General features: G+C 37.2%; 1 protein-coding gene across 1 annotated transcript in view; it reads right to left on the bottom strand.

Annotated features, from left to right (window-relative positions):
- CDH2 (cadherin 2) overlaps window positions 1-20,026 on the bottom strand; it is a 209,959-nt gene that overhangs the window by 146,180 nt on the left and 43,753 nt on the right. The gene's annotated exons all lie outside the window — the stretch shown is intronic.

Genomic DNA, 20,026 nt, shown 5'->3' with positions numbered 1-20,026 from the left:
TAAACCCAGTTTACTAGTAAGCAACATGGAAAGATGTAGAGCTTAAAGGGGATGCTCTCTAGAGTTTTTTCCTCCAGCCCTAAAGTTCTGTGATTCTGTTACACATTGAATAAGAGGAAACAACAAGAAAAAGTGTGAACAGCTTCACTGCATTCACAAAATGAATACTTTCAAAATTCTAAGAGGAGTTTTACAAATGTACACTTATTTTTTTACATATTTACTTTCCCAGCCTCTGCGACACATACATATTTTTATATCTACAAAACCAGAAGGACAGCATGACCTTAGCATTTAAGGGTAACGGACAATGAGCCTGACAGACAATTAGCTGTTAAGAGTTAGATATATTTAGCATTTAAGTAATGTACTATCAGTACACTGAAAGTATTTGGAAAGTTTCGTCATCAGGAGATAGAGCATGAATCATGTCTGTGTCACTACCCGACCACTTGTCTAATCTCTTCCACTATGAATGCAAGACTCCATGTCTCCAGAGCTGGTTTGTTTCATATTTCAGCCCCATGGTCACAGACAAATGCAATGATCCGAAATAAAACCTGTCTTTCTGTATTCACTGTCCTCAAATGGCTCAGTGATGTCTGGGCCTGCCGAATTCCACACTGGGATCTTAATGAGCAGGAAAGCCTTCCGTGCGGCCCTCCGCAGAAAGGACACCAAAAGGCCAGACCCAAATTCCTTTGAAGGAGGCACCAAGGTGATGGATTCAACAAAAGGCTGTGAAGTGTATGTGAAACTTCACTAAATCTTCAAATACTCTGAAAAGAAATTACTAGTCTGGTTTCAGGGAAAAAAAAAAAAGTTTCATAGTGCTCATTTGGTCATCTTCTAGTTTTCAATACCTTTACTTCCATGAAGTGAAGTATGTGACTCCTTCTAACTGTCCTCTAATTGGTAACTCAGGATTTATCTTAAAAGAAAAAGGAAAAAACCCCAAAAAACAAAAAACTTCCTGAGGATCCTTGCCCACATTCAAAGTAGCAGATTTATAAACTCAAACAAGTAGATAACAAAAAAAACCCCCAAATCCTCAGACATGCAGATCAAAGCCCACACTCTAAGACCCCTTATCTCTGCAGGCTGGTGAGCAAACAAGACACAGCCATTGAAAGTGTGTCTACTAATTTTCTTAAGGAAGAAAAGTCATTGGCACTGAGACAACCCAGGAAAGAAAAATCAAGGAGGCCAAATTTGTGGAATGAACAACAACAACAAAATGTTTAAATATATACATCTTTTTGTGTTAAAATTTAAGACTCCTAGAGGAGTGGGTAAAAGCATAGGGAAGTATTCAGAGAATGTGAAGAAAGTATTCTTTCAATACAATCTATATTGATCAGGCCTTTAAAATTCTGAACCTGGGTGCTCAAGTGCAAAGAAAGTAGATAGCAGAGTCCAGAGCAGTGCTACCCCAATGGAAATACTATGTGAGTTGCATGTGTAATTTTAAAGTTTCCAGCAGCCAGTTTAAAAAGGTAAAAAGAAAACAGATGAAATTAATTTACATAGTATATGATACTTGACACAATATATCTAAAATATCATTCCAATATGTAATCGATTCATTTTTTGTACTCGGTCTTCAAAATCTGGAGTCACATTATAAACGTTCCACAGCCACATGTGGTTACTGGCTGTCATATTGAACAGAACATTTAAATACATGCACAGTTAATTGCCTGTAAAGCAGAAGTGTCAATATACTGCGATAAGCCAGGAAAAGAAAGAGCAAAAGAAAAAGAGAAAGAAAAAGCGTGTGTTTACCAAAGATGTGGCACAAATACCCTGCTGCCTGGGAAGGGTAGGTAACAGAGAGAGATTAGGCACAAACAAAATGGGAATGATTTACATTTAGACATTAGAAAGAACCTGATAGCTATTGGGACTGAAACATTTGTACTGTTGGCATTTACACAGAATCTTCTTGGAATACTGTACAAAATGAGCATGGTCTTTAAATGTAACTCTGTATTAGCTCTGAAAAGAAGACAGGGAATATGGAATACTACCTCCATCTCTTCCTTCAAGCTTCTAATGATGACTTCTAATGTATATAAAAAGTTACCTTCCATAGAAGAAGGAGTCTTTTATATAAACCCCAGAGGAGCATAATGCAGATATGCATTTTCTTTAAAAAAAAAAAAAAGTAAGGAAAAACGTCAATCTATTAAAAAGGGAGAAGGGAAAAGACTACGTAGAACAAGAGCAGTAATTTGGAAAGAAATCAGATTTCATAGTATTTAGTACTGTTATCCTCTGCTCCCGAAAATTAAGATGTTAGGTGGGATAAAAGAGCCGAATCCTAAAATATTTCCTATTTATTCCAGGCCTGTTTATTCACCTACTAATTATTTTTTCCATGTATTCTCCAACATACAATTTGTACAGAAACATGTGTTTAATAAGAAAAAGGAATAAGTGATTAAATATTTCATATCTGGATTGTGTAAGCTTTTATTTGAACTTGTTTTTAAACTTAATGGACAATTGAGCAATAAAATGGGCTTTTGTTTCATTTAAACTGTGTTCTCCTTTAAGTTCTAAGCCATGTAGCTGTCAAAGATGTTTTTACTAATGACTCACCTATCAAGCTGTAGTTCAGCAATGGCATTATCTGGATTTGGTGTCAGTAAAATACTTAGGTTACTATGTCATGAGAGGTTTTAGTTATGGGGCCTCTAAATTTTGAGGTCTTGAATCTGTTATTAATATGCCATGACCTTAGGCACATTGTAACCTTTGGCTCAATCTGTCTGTCTTCTAAAAATATCCGTGTAATACTCTCCATCTAAATTGTAGGCTGCCTTCATAAAGGAAAGCAAATCATTGGAAAATATCTTACAATGAACAGCACTAAGGTTAGCTTCTATTTGTCAAAAATGTCTCAGCCTCCAGTGGTACTCAACCATTTTCTTGCCCAACCCAGCTGAGGATTTGATATGACAAATCCTTAAGAAGAACAGGGAGTCCTAAATGATGATTCAAAGTGATGATGTCAAAGGGGACAGTGCCATCCCCCATGCTGTCACTCCTGGGGAATGTATCTTATCTGTTAAAATTCACTGAGTCAAGAATCTAGGCGTGCCAGGAGTCTTCAGCCTCTACTTGAACCCTGGGAACCAAAGCAAGAGCCTGGGAAAAAACTGGGGTTATGTAGAGAGTGCTCATTCCCGTATGGGAGTTATGGCTGAAAGATCTTATGGGAAGTTCCTGGGAAAGATTTTCCTACACACAAGTGCCACAGGGATCACTTCCATAAGAAATACCACGTGGGAAGGGGGTGCGAGTTATGTCATTTTAATTCCTGCCCTATTCTTCACACCCTCTAACCTGGAAGATGCAGGAGCATCCTTAATGTGAATCACCATGCTCTTCTGGGGCTGACCATTTCAGCACCCATCAGTGACAAGGGAAAGGAAATCAAATTAGTCAACAACTAAGGATTCTCAAACACAGGCCAGGATTCCCCACCAGTTGACAAAGCTTCCCACTGGTCACTGGTATCTTTCTAGGAGAATTTCCTGATATCAGGGCCTCTGGCTGCATCATCTTGATGATCACCAGGGAGTCAGTTAGAACCATCTCTCATTAGAACAACACCAGAACTACTACAACCAATTTACTGGTCAGCTTTGCAGTTTGCCCAGGATATTCCAAAGTCAAGTAACTGGGGTTAAAATGTTTATTTCCATTCATACAAGTATGCCTCAGGGAATCAGAATTTGTACAATGACCTTTTCTAAGTGACAACACAAATGGGACATCTGAACTCCATCTCACCTTGGACAATGTGGTCTAGATCTGTCAAACATGTATCAAGAAAACAATTGAATTCAATAAGTCTCATAAAATTTTAACATTGCATTTTTATTAGTCTCCACCCTATTCCTCCTTGAGAAGGCTTATCCTTTACTAGGATATTTCTGGTGTTAAATGGTGATACCAATTAAAACGTAAAGCAGTGGGTCTCAATTGTGGGTGATTCTGCCCTCCAGCTAACTTTTGGCAATCTTTGGAGATATTTTTGGTCATCACAACTGGGGCATCTAATGCATGATCAGGGATGTTGCTAAACATCAATGCCCGGGATAAGGCCACACGTCAAAGAATTATCTATTTCAAAATGTGAATAATGCCAAGGTTGAGAAACCCAAGCAAAAGTCTTCACTAGGCGATTTTTTTTGAAATTTTACTCATTTTTTAATCCCAATGACCTGAGATTTCTAGGCTAAAAAGGGCGAGTTTTCAGGGAGAGATCCCTGGTTGATAGAGTTTAATAATCAAAGGATTTTTGAACTAGCTAACTTTGAAACCTGAGTTATCTGTAAGAATGATAATAGGCAATGTTTTAAATTTTACTGCCTGCTTTAACTCATTTTCTGATCAGACTCTATGTATTATTTTGAATGTCCTTTTATGAACCATTTTGGGTCACACTACATGGACTTTGGTACAAAGCAGTTCCTCAAGGAAATAGCTATCCCGGTAAGAAGAGAGTTCCTTGTAAGACTGACGCATCACAGACCTGTACCCCTGAAACAAATAATACATTATATGTTAATAAAAAAAAAAGAAGTGAGTTCCTCATCATTATATGATTTTAATTGGAGAATGAATGACCAGGCATGTGCCTGTTTTAGAGAGAACTCCCAAAAGGCCAGAGAAGTAAGCGAGATGATACCAAAGGTCGTTGACATTCAAGGTTCTTCTATAAAACCAATTAATAACAAAGACTATATGTTTCACACTTTTTCAAACAACTCTGTCACTTGTTAAGTTTTCATGCTATTTGTCTTTGATCCTGAGCCCAGAACCCATGTGACGGTAGACACTGCAGACACGGTTTGAATGACTCCAAGTCTGAACTCTGACTTCATGAACCAAAGCAGACCTTACAAAAAATAACTGAGTTACCTGTAAGAGTCAACACAGTCCCACTTTAAAGGAATAGCTGTTTGTTTAATGGACTAAGTACCTGTCTTAGGAATGAAGAAAGAGTCAGCATTTCATCTTTTTAAAAATTCTGATTACTAAAATTTTGTAGGCGGGGAGAGCTCATTAAGTAGCTTCAATCTCCCACAACTGTGCCCACAATCTGGTTTTCGTCCTCTCCTTCCGGTACAAATTATAGTGTATTTGAAATTAATCTTCTAACTTCTGAAGTTTGAAAAGTGGCTTGTTTAATCTTACTCATTTTTTTTCACACTGATATTTAATATTCCCCTGAAATTGAAATTGATTGTTACCAACAAAAGGGGAAGTGATGACACACAAAGAGAAATCCATTTACCTCTTTGTAAAAAACCCAAATTGGTCTAAACAAGATTAATTGAAACTGGAAATACCAACCTCAAATTAAGTAAACCAAGTCCATATGGCTAGACATGTGACCCAAGGGGACAATGGCTAAAGTAAAAATATACAACTGGGACAAATGTTCACAACCAGCAGGTCAGAGACAGCCTTTCCAGGCCGGCCGGCTGGCCCCTCACCCACAGAGGACATGCAACTGCAGGGCTCCCCCAATGGCTTCACTCATGTGCTGGTTCAAGGAGACCCTAGAATGCTCCTAGAATACACTAGCAGCAAGGGGCTCCATGCCAACACTCCGGGACTAGAGCTTAACATTGTTAGGTCACAAAATTTATTCACGAGCAGTTGAAACCATCAAGAAAGTTATGTGGTCTTAGGACAAATTACACAGATTTGGGCACCAATCCTGCTTTTTTTTTTTTTTTTTAATAGAACATGGCTTTAAAAAATGCTGATTTTTTATTGTATTTTGTGTTATTTTTAAGGTAAAAGTGACCAGTGCCGTGCTAATCACAGACCTGAGCGCAATCTTAGTAATCACAGAGTGCAAGCCCTTCATTTTACAAATGAGAAAACAGGCACCCAGAGATAGTACAACCATAGTAGGATTATATGGAAGTTCGGAGCTGAGCTGACCCTGAAACCCAAGTTTCTGGACTCGTGGATGATTGCTTTCCAGCAGGTGAGGCTATCTGTCATCTAACTCATATGCACAATCCTGGGGAAAACAGTTTAGGAGCTGTCATATATCCCAACCTAAGCACTTCATTTGACTTAATATATTAAAAATAAAAGCAAAGAATAGGGATGTGATATTTCCATCCTTATTTAAACCTTATCTGCCCTCCTGACAAGTCCAGGGCACCACAGACATTTTCTTTTTCTGTTTTTTCCTCTGTTGAGTTCTGTTTTTTCCCAATGATATGATTCCACCCATATCATAAAACAATCTTTCAAGAGTCGTCTATCTGATAATTAATATTCACATGCCTCTACATTAGACATAGAATAAACTGAGGTCGAAAGAAAAGTAAGAAACAAAGGGACAGAAGTGTAATAGGGGAGCTGGGATCAGGAAGAAGTGGTGATTGTGCCCCATGTACTGAAGCATATTTACGGCCAAGTAAAGTGTTCCATCTTCTAGTATACATGATTTTTTAAAAAAGTTTATTTATTTTTTTTTAGTAATTTCTACACCCAATGTGAGGCTCAAACCCATGACCTCAAGATCAAGAGTTGCCTGCTCTACCAACTGAGCCAGTCAGGCACCCCTATTATACATGATTTTTAATAACATTAATAATAGTCCTCATAATTCTAATGTAATCAAAGAAAATGATCAACCCATTTCAAAAGAATACTGTTAAAAAAAAAGTTCCAAAGTTCTCATTAAAGAATGACAGGAAGAAAAGAAAGAAAGAAAGAAAGAAAGAAAAAGAAAGAAAGAAAGAAAGAAAGAAAGAAAGAAAGAAAGAAAGAAAAAAAGAAAGAAAGAAAAAGAAAAAGAAAGAAAAGAAAAAAAACTGGGTGAACCAGTGTTCTCTTGTTGTTGTTTTATAATGCATTTAAGGTTTGATTAGTAGCTGTGTGTGTGTGTGTGTGTGTGTGTGTGTGTGTGTGCATGCTCTGACTTCAGGTTGTGAGCAGTATGAAGGTCACATAAGATTTTGCTGGAGATTTTAAGAATAAAATCCAAATCATGTACCTAAGGAAGGCTTAGTCAGTATACCTTAACGGTTATTGATGTATGTAATGTATTAAAACCAGCTTTTTATTTCTTAAAGACCATTCCAAAAGTTCAAAAGTTACACTCTGATTAGATGGGAAAATTTTAAATCTGAGTTGCTTAAGAAGAGAGAATATGCATAATTACTAGGTAAAATAATATTTTATGTTAAAAAAAAAGAATTTTCCAAATCCTGAAAATTACTTTTTAAATAGGCATCAATAAGGTTTTTTTCCTTGTTCCCGGACAAACCCATGGACGACACTGGGGGCAACTTCATAATCCATCAGAAAATTCAAAACCAAAAAACAACCCAAGGAACATAAATAATTTGAACTTCAAGAAATTTTCCCACCATTGCCACAAAGTCAAGAGTGGATTATGTTCAGGGAGTATGGTGCAGAGCAGACTCTGAGTGAATGAAGAAGAGACTTTGGGGCAATGTTCCCTTGATTTCCACCAGGTACAGCCATTATTGTCAAGGCCAGACTTTCAGAGGGATGTACACAGTGCTGTAAAAGCTTTATTACTTAGAGTTTATGTCCAGCTCATTTTGTATGTCATGCAGCACCTGGCACCGGACCCCCACTTAAGACAGCTTAATAAAGAACTGAAATGAGTGAATAAATAAAGGAATATTCAAGGAGTAATCAGACACAGACCACCCTTAACCTGCTAGGAAACAAACAGATCTCCATCAGTAATTAAGTGCAATCTACCACACAATCAAAGTCCTCAGAGATTAAAATTCTGGAATTTGAGATCATCAAGTTTCCAACTGAAGGAGATGTCTTCTGCATAATTTATAAACCATTCAATAATGCCTTAGTATTAAGCAATACTGAGTGGACATTCAATAAATGATCTATAATAATGTAACTATAGAAATGGCATTTCTGCTATTTATACACACCAACTCTTTTGCACCCTGGGACAGAAACTATAACCCAATATCCACTCTCACCTACTTCCAAAGTAAAAGAATTTTTACCTGGGCATACTGCAGCTCAGAATACAGAGTTCATTCCCTTGCCTCCCTTTAGGTTGTCGTGCCTCAGAAGAAACCTCTGGCTAATGGGACGCCAGGGTGAGTGATATGTGCAACTTCCAGATCATGCGTTTAAAAAGAAGGGACATTCTCTGCTTTCCAGCTGTCTAGACTGTGAGCCTGACTGTTAGCCATCTTGGAATGCAAATGAGAGCATCACTCTTGGAAGGCAAAACAGTGACAAAGAGGGAGCCTGGATCTATGGATAACTTCACGGAGGAAAGCCACCCTGCCTTCCCTGAATGCTGACGTCCAAACGACCACTTGTGAGAAAAATAAACTTCTTTCCCAAGTTACTATTATTTCTAGGTCTTGTTCCACACAGCCAAATTTGTATATTACCTAATTCATAAAGCAAGTGAACAAAAGCCACTCCTTTTAATTATTCCTAAGTACTCTGGTTAAATAATCTCTCACACACACACAGGCACACACACACAGGACTGGAACAATGGACAGAGACACACATATGTCTGTAGTATGTGTGTATAGAGGTCCCAATCATTTTCAGATGCCATATCTGGCCCATATCAAAGGCCCAACACATTTCTTAAATTCCCTCCCCCTTAATGCATTCGTCTGCCCTGGAGACTTTAAAATACGGCTAATTGAGAATTTGAGCAAAGAAATTACAGACTATTCAGTAACAAAAAAAATACAGATTTTGATACGTAAGTCATATGCATCACGTAGTTTTCCCCCAAAGTTTTGCTGTTATGTAGTCCTAGACATAAAACAAATATATGCCTGTTTATGACCAAAATTGATATTTCATCCAATAGTACATGGCTAGACAGCCTGTGTGTACTTAGAAGGTGAGACATGACCATAATAAAGAAGATAGATGAGCAGTAATATAAAAGAGATAGATATAAAAGGAAGGCATGATTTATGCCCAAGCCGGACAGAAAACCTATGGTACTTCATCGACCCCATCTATCCTATCCTAAATTGTAACCTAAGAGTGAAAGAACAGTATTGAAAAAATATTCAGACACAACATACACAGGTCATCCCTGGACACAGCTATCACCCAGACTATCAAGAAGTTGTCTTGTTGGGGCGCCTGGGTGGCCCATGCCTTCAACTCAGGTCATGATCCCAGAGTCTTGAGATCAAGTCCCACATTGGGCTCCCTGCTCCGCGGGAAGCCTGCTTCTCCCTCTCCCACTCCCCCTGCTTGTGTTCTCTCTCTTGCTGTGTCTCTCTCTGTCAAATAAATAAAATCTTAAAAAAAAAAAAAAAGAAGTTGTATTGTTGTTATTATTTCCTTTGGGAACAATTTCCTGATTAGAAAATTAAAATTGTTTATCAAGGGTTTCAGCCCTTCTCAAGAGAAAGCCCCTTTGGCCACAAGTGTAAACTTTTACTCATGGAATCCAACTGTCCCCACAGGCACTGTGTCAGCTGATAGCTAATAGGCTCATTACAAGTCAAGGACAAATAGAGAAACCCATGGAAACCACAGTGAAACACTAATGTTATTCTGTGCAGTTTCACCTAAGTATCCAATACTTAGAATATGTTTTACTCAATAGCTAGCTTTCAATCAGCTAAAAACGACCACAAGAAATCCTCAGCCTTCTGGTTACTCAGGGGTGAAGGGTCAATAGAAAACACCTAAATAAACTAAATTGTCCAGCACATCATTACAAATGACATATGAAAACATGTGAATGTTTTCTTAAAGAAACACATATTTTCATCTTAACCACTCTATTTAAACTATTCTCAGGGGCCTCAAAGACTGCCCCTTCACCAGATGCAACCTTTTCATTATGTCTCATTTTTCTTGGCTTCCCTGCAGTATTTCAACTCTTTGGTCATTCCTTAATTCTTGAGATTTTTTTTGTCCTTAACTTAGGTTGTACCGATTTCCCTCTAACCTCTTTCAGCTCCACATTTGGGTCCCATGATTCAGTCTTCCGCATTCTTTTCTTTTCTCTAGATTTCAGTCTCAAAAGGCCAACTCTAACTATAGATTAGATTCTCGAACCTCTTCCCCAATTCTAGTAAACCCAAGCCACAGCTGCTGGATGTTCTCCCCCTAGTTATCTTTCCAACAATCGGAATTCTTTATCCTTTTTCATTCATCCAACAGAAATTTGAGTATTTTCTGTGTGCCTGGATTAGGGTTAGCAGGAAAAAACAAGGTCACTAGAGTGCCATAAAATAGAACCACATTCACATTAGTGCAGTCAACCATAAAGTGTTGGACTGGGGGAATGACAGCACCTATCCCCATGGTGGTACACAAAGTTTCAACACTTGACCTGGGTTTTATAAAAATCCCAAGCAGAGAAATTAGCAGGACAGAGTGGGATGAGCGATATGTACAGAGGTGTGTCAATGAGGGAGGGCAGGACTTGTACACGCTTTGCTCAGCAGAGCTATAACTCAAGATGTCAGGAGAGGAGGATGGTCTTCCTTTATCACTCTTGATCTTTAGTCTTGGTGCTTCCTTATTTCATGTAATACTGTCAGTGTTCTTCTAGTTTCTTCTAGATCTTGAAAGTCTTAAGCTCCCTTCTCCTCTTGGTACCTGATGCCCAACAAATGCCAAACAGAAAATCCCAGTTGGTTTCATCTAATTCATGCCTAAGTTTTTTTTTTTTTTTTTTAAGATTTTATTTATTTATTTGACAGACAGAGAGACAGCGAGAGAAGGAACACAAGCAGGGGGAGTGGGAGAGGGAGAAGCAGGCTTCCCGCCGAGCAGGGAGCCCGATGCGGGGCTCGATCCCAGGACCCTGGGATCATGACTTGGGCTGAAGGCAGACACTTAACCATTGAGCCACTCCAGCGCCCCTAATTCATGCCTAGGTTTTAAGGCCAAGCTCAACTGCCATGTCTCCAGGAAGCTTTCCTAATCTCCACCACAGACACAAGTAATCACTCCTTCAGGGATCCCTAAAACTTCAACTCTCTGTATTCATCCTCAGTGCCACTATTTGATAGAAAGCTCACAGAACACGTAACTGTCTAGTTAGATTTGCACTACGGTGTTTTTACACAGCAGGTACTCAAAGATGTTGCCTTTTCTCCAAGTACTTTTTTAAATTTCCTATTCATTTTTACACTGCCTCTTATTATGGAGAGTATTTTAACACTCTCATATCACTCTATTAGCAAGGTCATCATAAATTCAGTTAGCTAAGTTGTCTTTTATTATTTTTTAATTAATGCACTCCATGGAAGGAAGGTGGCCTAAGCCATTTGCCAGATTCCTTCCAAGTCTAGAATTCTAGTCTTCCATCTTATAAATATGGTTAACTAAAAATTATTAGTGTTAAGATTTCTAATTATAAGACACTGAGAAGTAACTTTCAAATCAACATGTTATAAGGAGATTTCTCCAAGCATTTTTTCTTCTTTTTTTCCCTCCAAACTTTCTTAAACACAACCCTTTTAGCACACTAGAAGTCATGCACTTCATTCTTGCCTAAGGATATAAACATTGTCTTACAACCCTTAAACAGAAACTAAAAAACAGACATTCTTCACTGGGCCTCATATTAATGATTTAACTATATTCTATTAAAAATCAGCAATTTCTAATAAATAGGACAACCTCTACTGAGATAGAATTTTTCCAGCAAAAACAATCTGAGGACATTTCTGGGTTATGATGAAAGTTCATGAAAAACACATGAAGATATGAGAGCCAACAAGGTGACAAACTGTGCTTTAGCACCTTATACAAAGGATCAATTTTCACATCTCAGTTCTGTCTAACTCAACCCAAGTGTCAGAAAACTGATATCCCAAATACTCTAAAAACATTCCTCCAAATACATAGAGATTTTTAAAGCTAAGATGAAAGCTGCTAAAAAGTCTCACTAAGAGCAAATCCTGAACAAAGCATAAAAACCCAGAAAGCAAGTACAATAGATTCCAATTTGTTTTATTCATGTTGCATATAAATGAATCTACGTTAAAATTACAGTTGACAGATTACCTCTCCAGTGCTATGATAATCCATATACTCTCCACAATCACGCTGCTAACCTGTGGGCATACTTTCATAAAACGAAGGATTTTATTCAAAACCATTTAGCAGCAATCATCTTATGTGATTAAGTCATAGATATTAACTAAAACAGTATTTTGCTGATACTCAATTTTTCTTTCTGGAATTGCATGGTTTCTCTTCACTCCTTCATTATTCTAGAGGACGGACATGTCTTGGGACGGACTGGGTGAATGAACTTTGGGGATCCTGTCTGGAGGGGGATCCAAAGTGTTGCTCCATCCTGGGTAATAAGGGGGAAAAAACCTCAAACATAATGCTGATTGTGCTTTGGAACAGGAAAACAGCCACCTTCCTAGCCCGACAGTGATGCTTAGAAGGGAATTGGAACACAGACTTCATTACAGTGTATTGATCTCACTAAATAAAGGGTTCTAAATGTATTGATCAGCTTGGATTAAACCCCTAACTGTTTGCAGGACCGTGCACAATGTGAAGCCTGGTTCACTGAACAAGGAAGAGCACAAAGCACTTTTGTACTTGGGCAGCCACAGAGCGGCATTTTATACTAATTAGTAGATTAACATGATTAAAATAACAGACAGCATTCAGTTGGAGGACAGGCAGGGAGATAAAAATTGTGTTAAATTCAAAGATTTCTTGGTTTTAAAAATGATGTAACAGTAACTTAAAGGTAAAATGACTTCTAAAAGAGGAATATTTTCTTTTCATATTTCCAAACAGAAAGGCAATTCCGCCTCCTTAATACAGTTGTTCCCTTGAAGCCCCCAAAAGATGTCTGTAGTGACTTTTTTAACTCTATGCAGCAGCTCCCCGCACCTTGTCACTTTCACCATTACTGTAAAATGGTGCACACGGGGGGCAAATCCGAGATGAATGTTAAGGTTTGTTTTGTACATATGCTCATTTTCATTTGGAAGAACATGATTTTCTTTAGTCAAACTTAATTTTCATTCAAAATAAGCCTGAATATGCTGCGAACTGATCTTATTACAATAAAATATTGCTGCCAAAATTTACGGGAGGCTTTAATCTCAGAAAAAGAGAAACCATGCCCCTTTATCCTGGTTTTCAGAACACGGGCCAACCACGTGCTTCCAAATTTTGTTAGTGTTCATCTTTACACTTTCAAAAAGTTCTCAATTTTAAAACAGTAAGTGTTCTTCTAAACATCAGCCAAGGGAGTTATTTCCAGAAAGCCTTCCTTCCAAATTCAAAGGGTTAAGTACTCTGATGTACTACCACATTTACCCATCATTCTTACTCTACCATTACTACTCCAATATTTTAGTATTTAAAAGAGAGGATGGCAATAATTTAGTAGTAAATCACTACATTAATCTCTCTGCTATTTCTTGTCTTTTCAACCTCACTGACTAATAATGATTCAAGGATGACTCACTTAACGAAATAAAGTAATTGGTTGTAGTTGGGGGGGGTGGCAGGGGAACCAGCCCAGGGACTGAATCCAAACTTGAATGCAGTCCAAATCTTGGTTTAGCTTCCAAAGGGCTACACAGTACAGTATCTCAGGCAAGTTGCTATGCCTTTGAGCTTCTGTATTATGGAGCAGACACCGCTTACTCACTGGGTTGGTTGTAAAGTTTTAAGAAAATTATTTGAAAACACCATTAGAGACAAATATTAGTTATTTTGAAAACTGCCTAGGGTTTAGATTCTAACACCTTCATGTCCACTTTATCTGGAGAATGCCAGAGCTGTTACACAAATATTAAGGACATTTTAGCTCGGGAAGAGGAGGAGAGAGACTTCCACTTTAATATTTATGTTTCACTATATCACATACGAGAAAACTCTCCAAGTTCCTTCCTCTGAAGGTCAAGAAGCCAGAAACCCAGTACATTACTGTTCAGCCATTGATTCATTTAACCAATATTTACAAAGTACCTAGAATGAAGAAAGTAGCTCTGCTGCTCAATTAATACATTGAACGCAAAAGCTATTATCTACCAGCAGTGATTCCAAAGAAGACAGAAGGTAGAAGGTAGAAGGTAGTAAGACTCAAAGAAGATATTTAAATTCATTTTCTTCTTAAAAAGCGGGCCAAGATTGGGGCGCCTGGGTGGCTCAGTCTTTAAGGGTCTGCCTTTGGCTCATGTCATGGTCCCAGGGTCCTGGGATTGAGTCCCGAATCATCTGGCTCCTTGCTCCGCAGGAAGCCTGCTTCTCCCTCACCCGCTCCCCCTGCTTGTGTTCCCTCTCTCGCTGTGTCTTTCTGTCAAATAAATAAAGAAAGAAAGAATCCTTAAAAAAAAAAAAAAAAGTGGGCCAAGATTAAGTAGAAACACACTGTGAAGGGGCAGTAAGGAGGAAGTGAACCCAAATGCTTGCTTTATAAAAATGGACTTATTTACCCTAATATATTAATTTATCAGAAGTAACCATTAATTGACTCAGTTTCTGAAAACTTCATGTTGAAAAGGAAGGGGTGGAAGAAAAAAATGCTAAATTATCACCATGAATATTTATTTAGCATTTACTATGTGGTGGGCATTGTTCTAAGCACTTTATAAGTATTAACTTGTTTACTTATCCTAACAGGCATGCAAATAAGGACTGTCCTTATCCTCAGGAAACTGAAGTTAACAGAAGGGGTGAAATCTTGGGTATTGTTTATGACCTATAGCTCACAGCTCCTGATTACAAAATATATGCATTTACATTTAAGAAATATTTGGTGGTGTGGAAAATATGAAAGATAATTTAATCATTTTCCTTAATTTTGCACTGAAAATGGGAAACTGAAAGCTTACCTTAAGTATATTTAAGTATAGTATCTTTTTTTTTTTTTAGATTTTATTTTTAAGTCATCTCTATACCCAACATGGGGCTGGAACTCACAACCCCAAGATTAAGAGTTGCATGCTTCACTGACTGAGCCAGCCAGGCACCCCTAAGTATAGTATCTTTATAGGAAAAGAGTGAGTTCACGGTCAACTGCATTGTCTAACACTTGGAACTGCTCAGACTGACACAATGATGGTTCACATTTAATAAAAAGACATTGTTAAAAGGTCATATATTGTTATTCTAGAGGAAACACCCAGATGCCTATGCTTTTACAAGTGGTCAAATATTTTTATTTGGATATTGTCATCATCCTGAGAAAAATGGACCTTAGAAATCTATAACTATTTTCTCAATTATATATTGTTCTCAAATGCAAATATGAAATTAAATTTAAATAGAATAATTGGGGGAGGTTATATGATTATATAATAAACTTTAAAAAATCAAAATGAATCATTTCTTCAAAACACAGTACAGTGTATATGCTAGCCTTAGAAAGATGACATGGAGCCTTTGGGAAAAACATGGAATCTTCCATATATTACTAACTGGGTGCTTCTGCAAATTCTCTAGATTTTCTAAATCTGTTTACTCAATCCCTTTAAAATATGTATAAAATATACCCCAACCGATTATTATGATAATTAAGCTAAATAACACATCTAAAGCCCCTAACAGTATCTGGAATTCAAGCAAATTTGGTACATTTACATAAATATAAAACACAGTCAAAGGGTTTCCAATCTCTTGCCTACAAATAATTACCTTTGAAAAAAATCTTAAGATTGGGTAAATCTCTCCAATTTTCTAATCTCCGAAATAAAGAGAACGAGTGTGTGATAGCCATCACTGATTTCAAACATTATTGAGTGTGCTGTGGTTGGCACAAGAGATAGAGATGTGAATAAGAGAGGCCATCCTAACAGAACTGCAAGGTGAGTATGGAAAAGAGACTTTCTAGAATTGAAAGGTGAACAGAGGGACTAGTAGGTGCTGGAGAGGCAGATCAGCACAAGCAAAGATATGGCAGTGTGACCAAATGGGGCAGCCAGACCCATCAATTAGTTCCGCATGGGGCGCCTGGGATCGAGCCCTGCATTGGGCTCCCTGCTCCGTGGACAGCCTGCATCTCCTCTCTCTCTCTCATTCAAATAAATAAATAAATAAATAAATAAATAAATAAATCTATCTTTTAAAAAAAATAATAGTTCCACAAATGAGTTGAGAATATCCACAAGGGTTAAAGGGCAAAGAAACTGCGGAGCCATGCTCCAGGACCAGACCCTGCAAGAAAGGGTCATCCACACTAGGCCCAAGTGACTAGACTTTCTCCTCAAGGCACTGTGAGCCCATGTGGCCCATCGTGAGTCCTTGGGCAGGAAACAGACAAAATAGCTGCCTTGTATAAAGAATTGCAGCAGCAGTATGAGAGTGAGCGAGCTTGAAGGGGAACTGTAGTACTTAAAAAAAAAAAAAGATAAGTATTGTTACTTATTAAATCTTCTCTTGTATAGAAAAAAAATTGTCAAGTCATCCAAATCCACCACACTAATATGAAGGAAATAATACTAAAATCTACAGGGCTTTCCCCCAGTTCCCAGAGGAGCAGTTATGGATTTAGTTGATGGATTCAACTTTTGAGTGGCTTGGGAATTTATAAGCTTCCCCTTAATAACAGCAAATTTAAATTCTGGTAGCCATAGTGACAGGTTATTATGGCCCTATCTGAAATTTGGGAAGCAACCAACAAAGCAAGGCCCTAAGGTAAAGGAAAAATACTTCTTCCTGAACAATGGTCAAAAAGTATTCCACATATATTCAAAAACATTTAAGATTTTATTTAGCCTTATCAAAATAATGCCCATTCCTCTTTTTTATAAGAAAAATAATATAGTAACAGAGCACAAAAACTGATTATGATACAGTAATTTAAGTCATGCCAAGAGAAGAAAATTTACTACAATTATGTATCGATAGAACTAGATCTAAAACAAAAAGTGGGGTTTAATTATGGTTGGAGGTAGCACTGCCCTAATGCATACAAGTCCTTCAAGGCTATTTCAGTACACATGCAATCAGAAAATTATTTCAGAAAGGAACAAAAATGTGTAACATTTCCCTTTTCATTTCATATTTACATATGAACTCAGCTAATTGTATGGCTAATATATTGCAAAGCTCTATATGCTTAGGCATCAAGAGTATATCGTGAGGCTGGCCAAAGAGGATGGTGCACAAATATTTTGCCAAGCTAAACTATTACTCAATAACTTACAATCCTAAAAGAATGCTCAGTAACAAATATTTTAGATACTGAGTGAGAAAATAAAGAAATGACTGATGACTAGTTAGATGCCATCCTGGGATACCTCCAATGTTCCCAGGACACATAACTAAAGGAAAGAGTGAAACAGTATGGTTTCCTCTATACAATTCCAGTATACAATTCCAAAATTGTATACTAACAAGTAACTAACCACTAACAACTAAATGGAGTTTATGCAACTCATTATTACACTTCTGATATACTTTAAAAATGTTATCATGAAATTTCTTACCAGTTTTTTCTTTGGTTTATCCATAATCAAATATAAAATTAAAGAGGGTTTTTTTTTTTTAAAAAGTGAATTAATAGGCCATACCAGAATATATAATTCGGTTCTCAAAAACTTTTAAAATTGTAACAAAGTCTCATAATCTTGTCACTTATTTCATGGATTATGCTTCAAGAACTCTATGTGTACAATATAACAAGTGTGTGCCTAAAATATTAGATATATATATATTTATTTCTCATATATTTGGCTACCCTCCAAAGAACCTTGACTGCTAAACTATAATACCCAAAGGGTTACTCTAATATGTCTCAATGGCATTCATGAATTAAGGAGCTAACTGAAGAATGGGTTTAGCGTTACCCCCATTATTAATGAGGCTGCCTCTCACGGAAGGACACAAACACACAATAAATAGATTGAGCTTTGCCACACGTTCGACACACACCCTATTTATTCAGTTCAGATATATCAGTGGTACAAATCAAAGCCTATCTGAATTGCTGTTTTCTCATATTTGAAAGTAAATTTGTAAATTAATTTCACATGCAGCCCACACTGGATGGGTCACGCCCATATTCTCTAATGACATTAGATATTTACATACAGGTTTCAGACATATCCTAACAACTAGGCATCATATATTATGTGATTTTTGTCCCTTTTACCTGCAAACAGGCATTAGGATTGCCATTTTGTGATCTGGTTAATAGCTACTCCCCTGAAAATTATAATTTGTCTTTCAAAATATCATTGATTCCAAGACTGACATATTCCTAATGTGAAGCTATTTTCTCTTAGAACGAATTTACTTCCTTCACTTTAATACTTTTAAATCATAGCTGTAAAGAATTTAAGCTCATAAAGAAAACCTAACTACCTGCATATAAAAAACTATCTACTTAAGCAAATACACTTTAATTGTGGTAATTATCAAAAAAAATGAAAGAAAAATAATACATAATAGAAGTTGGCCTTGATGTCTTTGATAAGCATAAACCGAAGATAATATATCAAAACTATTTTTCTCTGAGTCCAGCCTATAATTTGTAAAACAGGTGGGTATCAATTAGTTCTGGCCACAACTTGGAAAATACAAAGGATTAACTATGAAAACTCGATGATGATCCTATATGGTCAGTGGTCATAATTTATATAACTTTCTTATTACCCATTTTTAAGACCTTTAGTTCTTCATAAGGAAAGTGTCATTAGGTCAAAAAGCAGAATTTTTGGAATAATGCAACATTAAGCACAGTGTCCCTGTGCTCTGCTACTTCTTTGGCAGAATAATGAACCTCTCTTTTCATTTATAAAATAGATGATATACAATCACAGTGTTCACACCTAACAGAAAACAGTGAGGCACACAGGTGCTAACTCACAAAAAAACATTTTCATACCCAGTACACAGTGTCTAATAAATAAAAATCAGTTAGAAGCGTTATGAACATTTTGGAATTGTATTACCACTAACAGAGGGACCATGGGCATGGGTAGGTACGTCATAGCTAGTCATCAGAGGTCCATTTCTACTGGAAAAGAGACAGAAGTCTCTGAGGCTGAGTACTTCCTCTACCTTAGAATGCAGGGCAAAAGCAATGCTTTTCAAAGTGCAGATATAACAACAGATTATTAGTATCATCTGGAATGGAATGAAATGGAAACTGGAGTACACTGCCGTCAGTGCTAAGTATATTGTCTTGTGACATATAGATGTGTGGTGTGTATATCTACACCCCCACCTACATTCATACACACACACACACACACACACACACACACACACACACACGTTAATACAGAATCATGATGTGAAATGTATTTGTGACAATGTTTCCCAGTCACAACAATTTGAAAACTAGTGCTCTAATGGACATGAGTCTATACCCACCCAACTAGGACATCTGTGAAGTAATCACACCACGCCTAGCTAAGGTATCTAAGGCAGAATTAATGGGCCAAAGTAATGAAATGACAGACAGCTTCAAGATGTGAGCATAGCAGCTGAGCAGGCCTCTTCCAGGGAGCCCTGTCGGAGAGGATTTGGGTTCCGTCCCCAGTGACTAAAGTCTAAAATTGTGTTACCTCCTCTGGGGCGCAAAGAGCTGTGTTCCTGCCAATACTTTCCAAAGTGGAATTCGACTGTGAGAGCAAGAACTTCTCCAGAAGAGTGAAAGAACTAAATTTCCTTGGGAAGCTGAGACTTTAGTAATCCCAAATTTCAATAAGCTCCCTTTCAAGAGTTAATTAAAAATTTATCATCAGACACATACATTGGCACACACATTCATCCATTCAATGGAATCTTTATTTTTAAAAACAGCTCTTTACACCATTTCTTCAGCTAACCACATAACCAAAAACAAAACAAAACAAAAAACATTTCCAAAATTCTGAGATAGGAAATGTCATTTTGGACCAATAAATACCACCTAATTTGTTGATGGAATGACCTACACAAAATAGCTCAAATAAGATATCCTAAGTTCTACAGTATTTGACAGTGATAATTACAAGTTTCTTCTGCCCTTTTCACAAACCTACTAATATATAATCAA

Source organism: Callorhinus ursinus, unplaced genomic scaffold (genome assembly GCF_003265705.2).
Source record: "Callorhinus ursinus isolate GAN/ISIS: 27379988/994484 unplaced genomic scaffold, GSC_fseal_2.0 scaffold11, whole genome shotgun sequence".
Classification (NCBI taxonomy): domain Eukaryota; kingdom Metazoa; phylum Chordata; class Mammalia; order Carnivora; family Otariidae; genus Callorhinus; species Callorhinus ursinus.
This window is presented reverse-complemented; position numbering and strand designations above follow the sequence as displayed.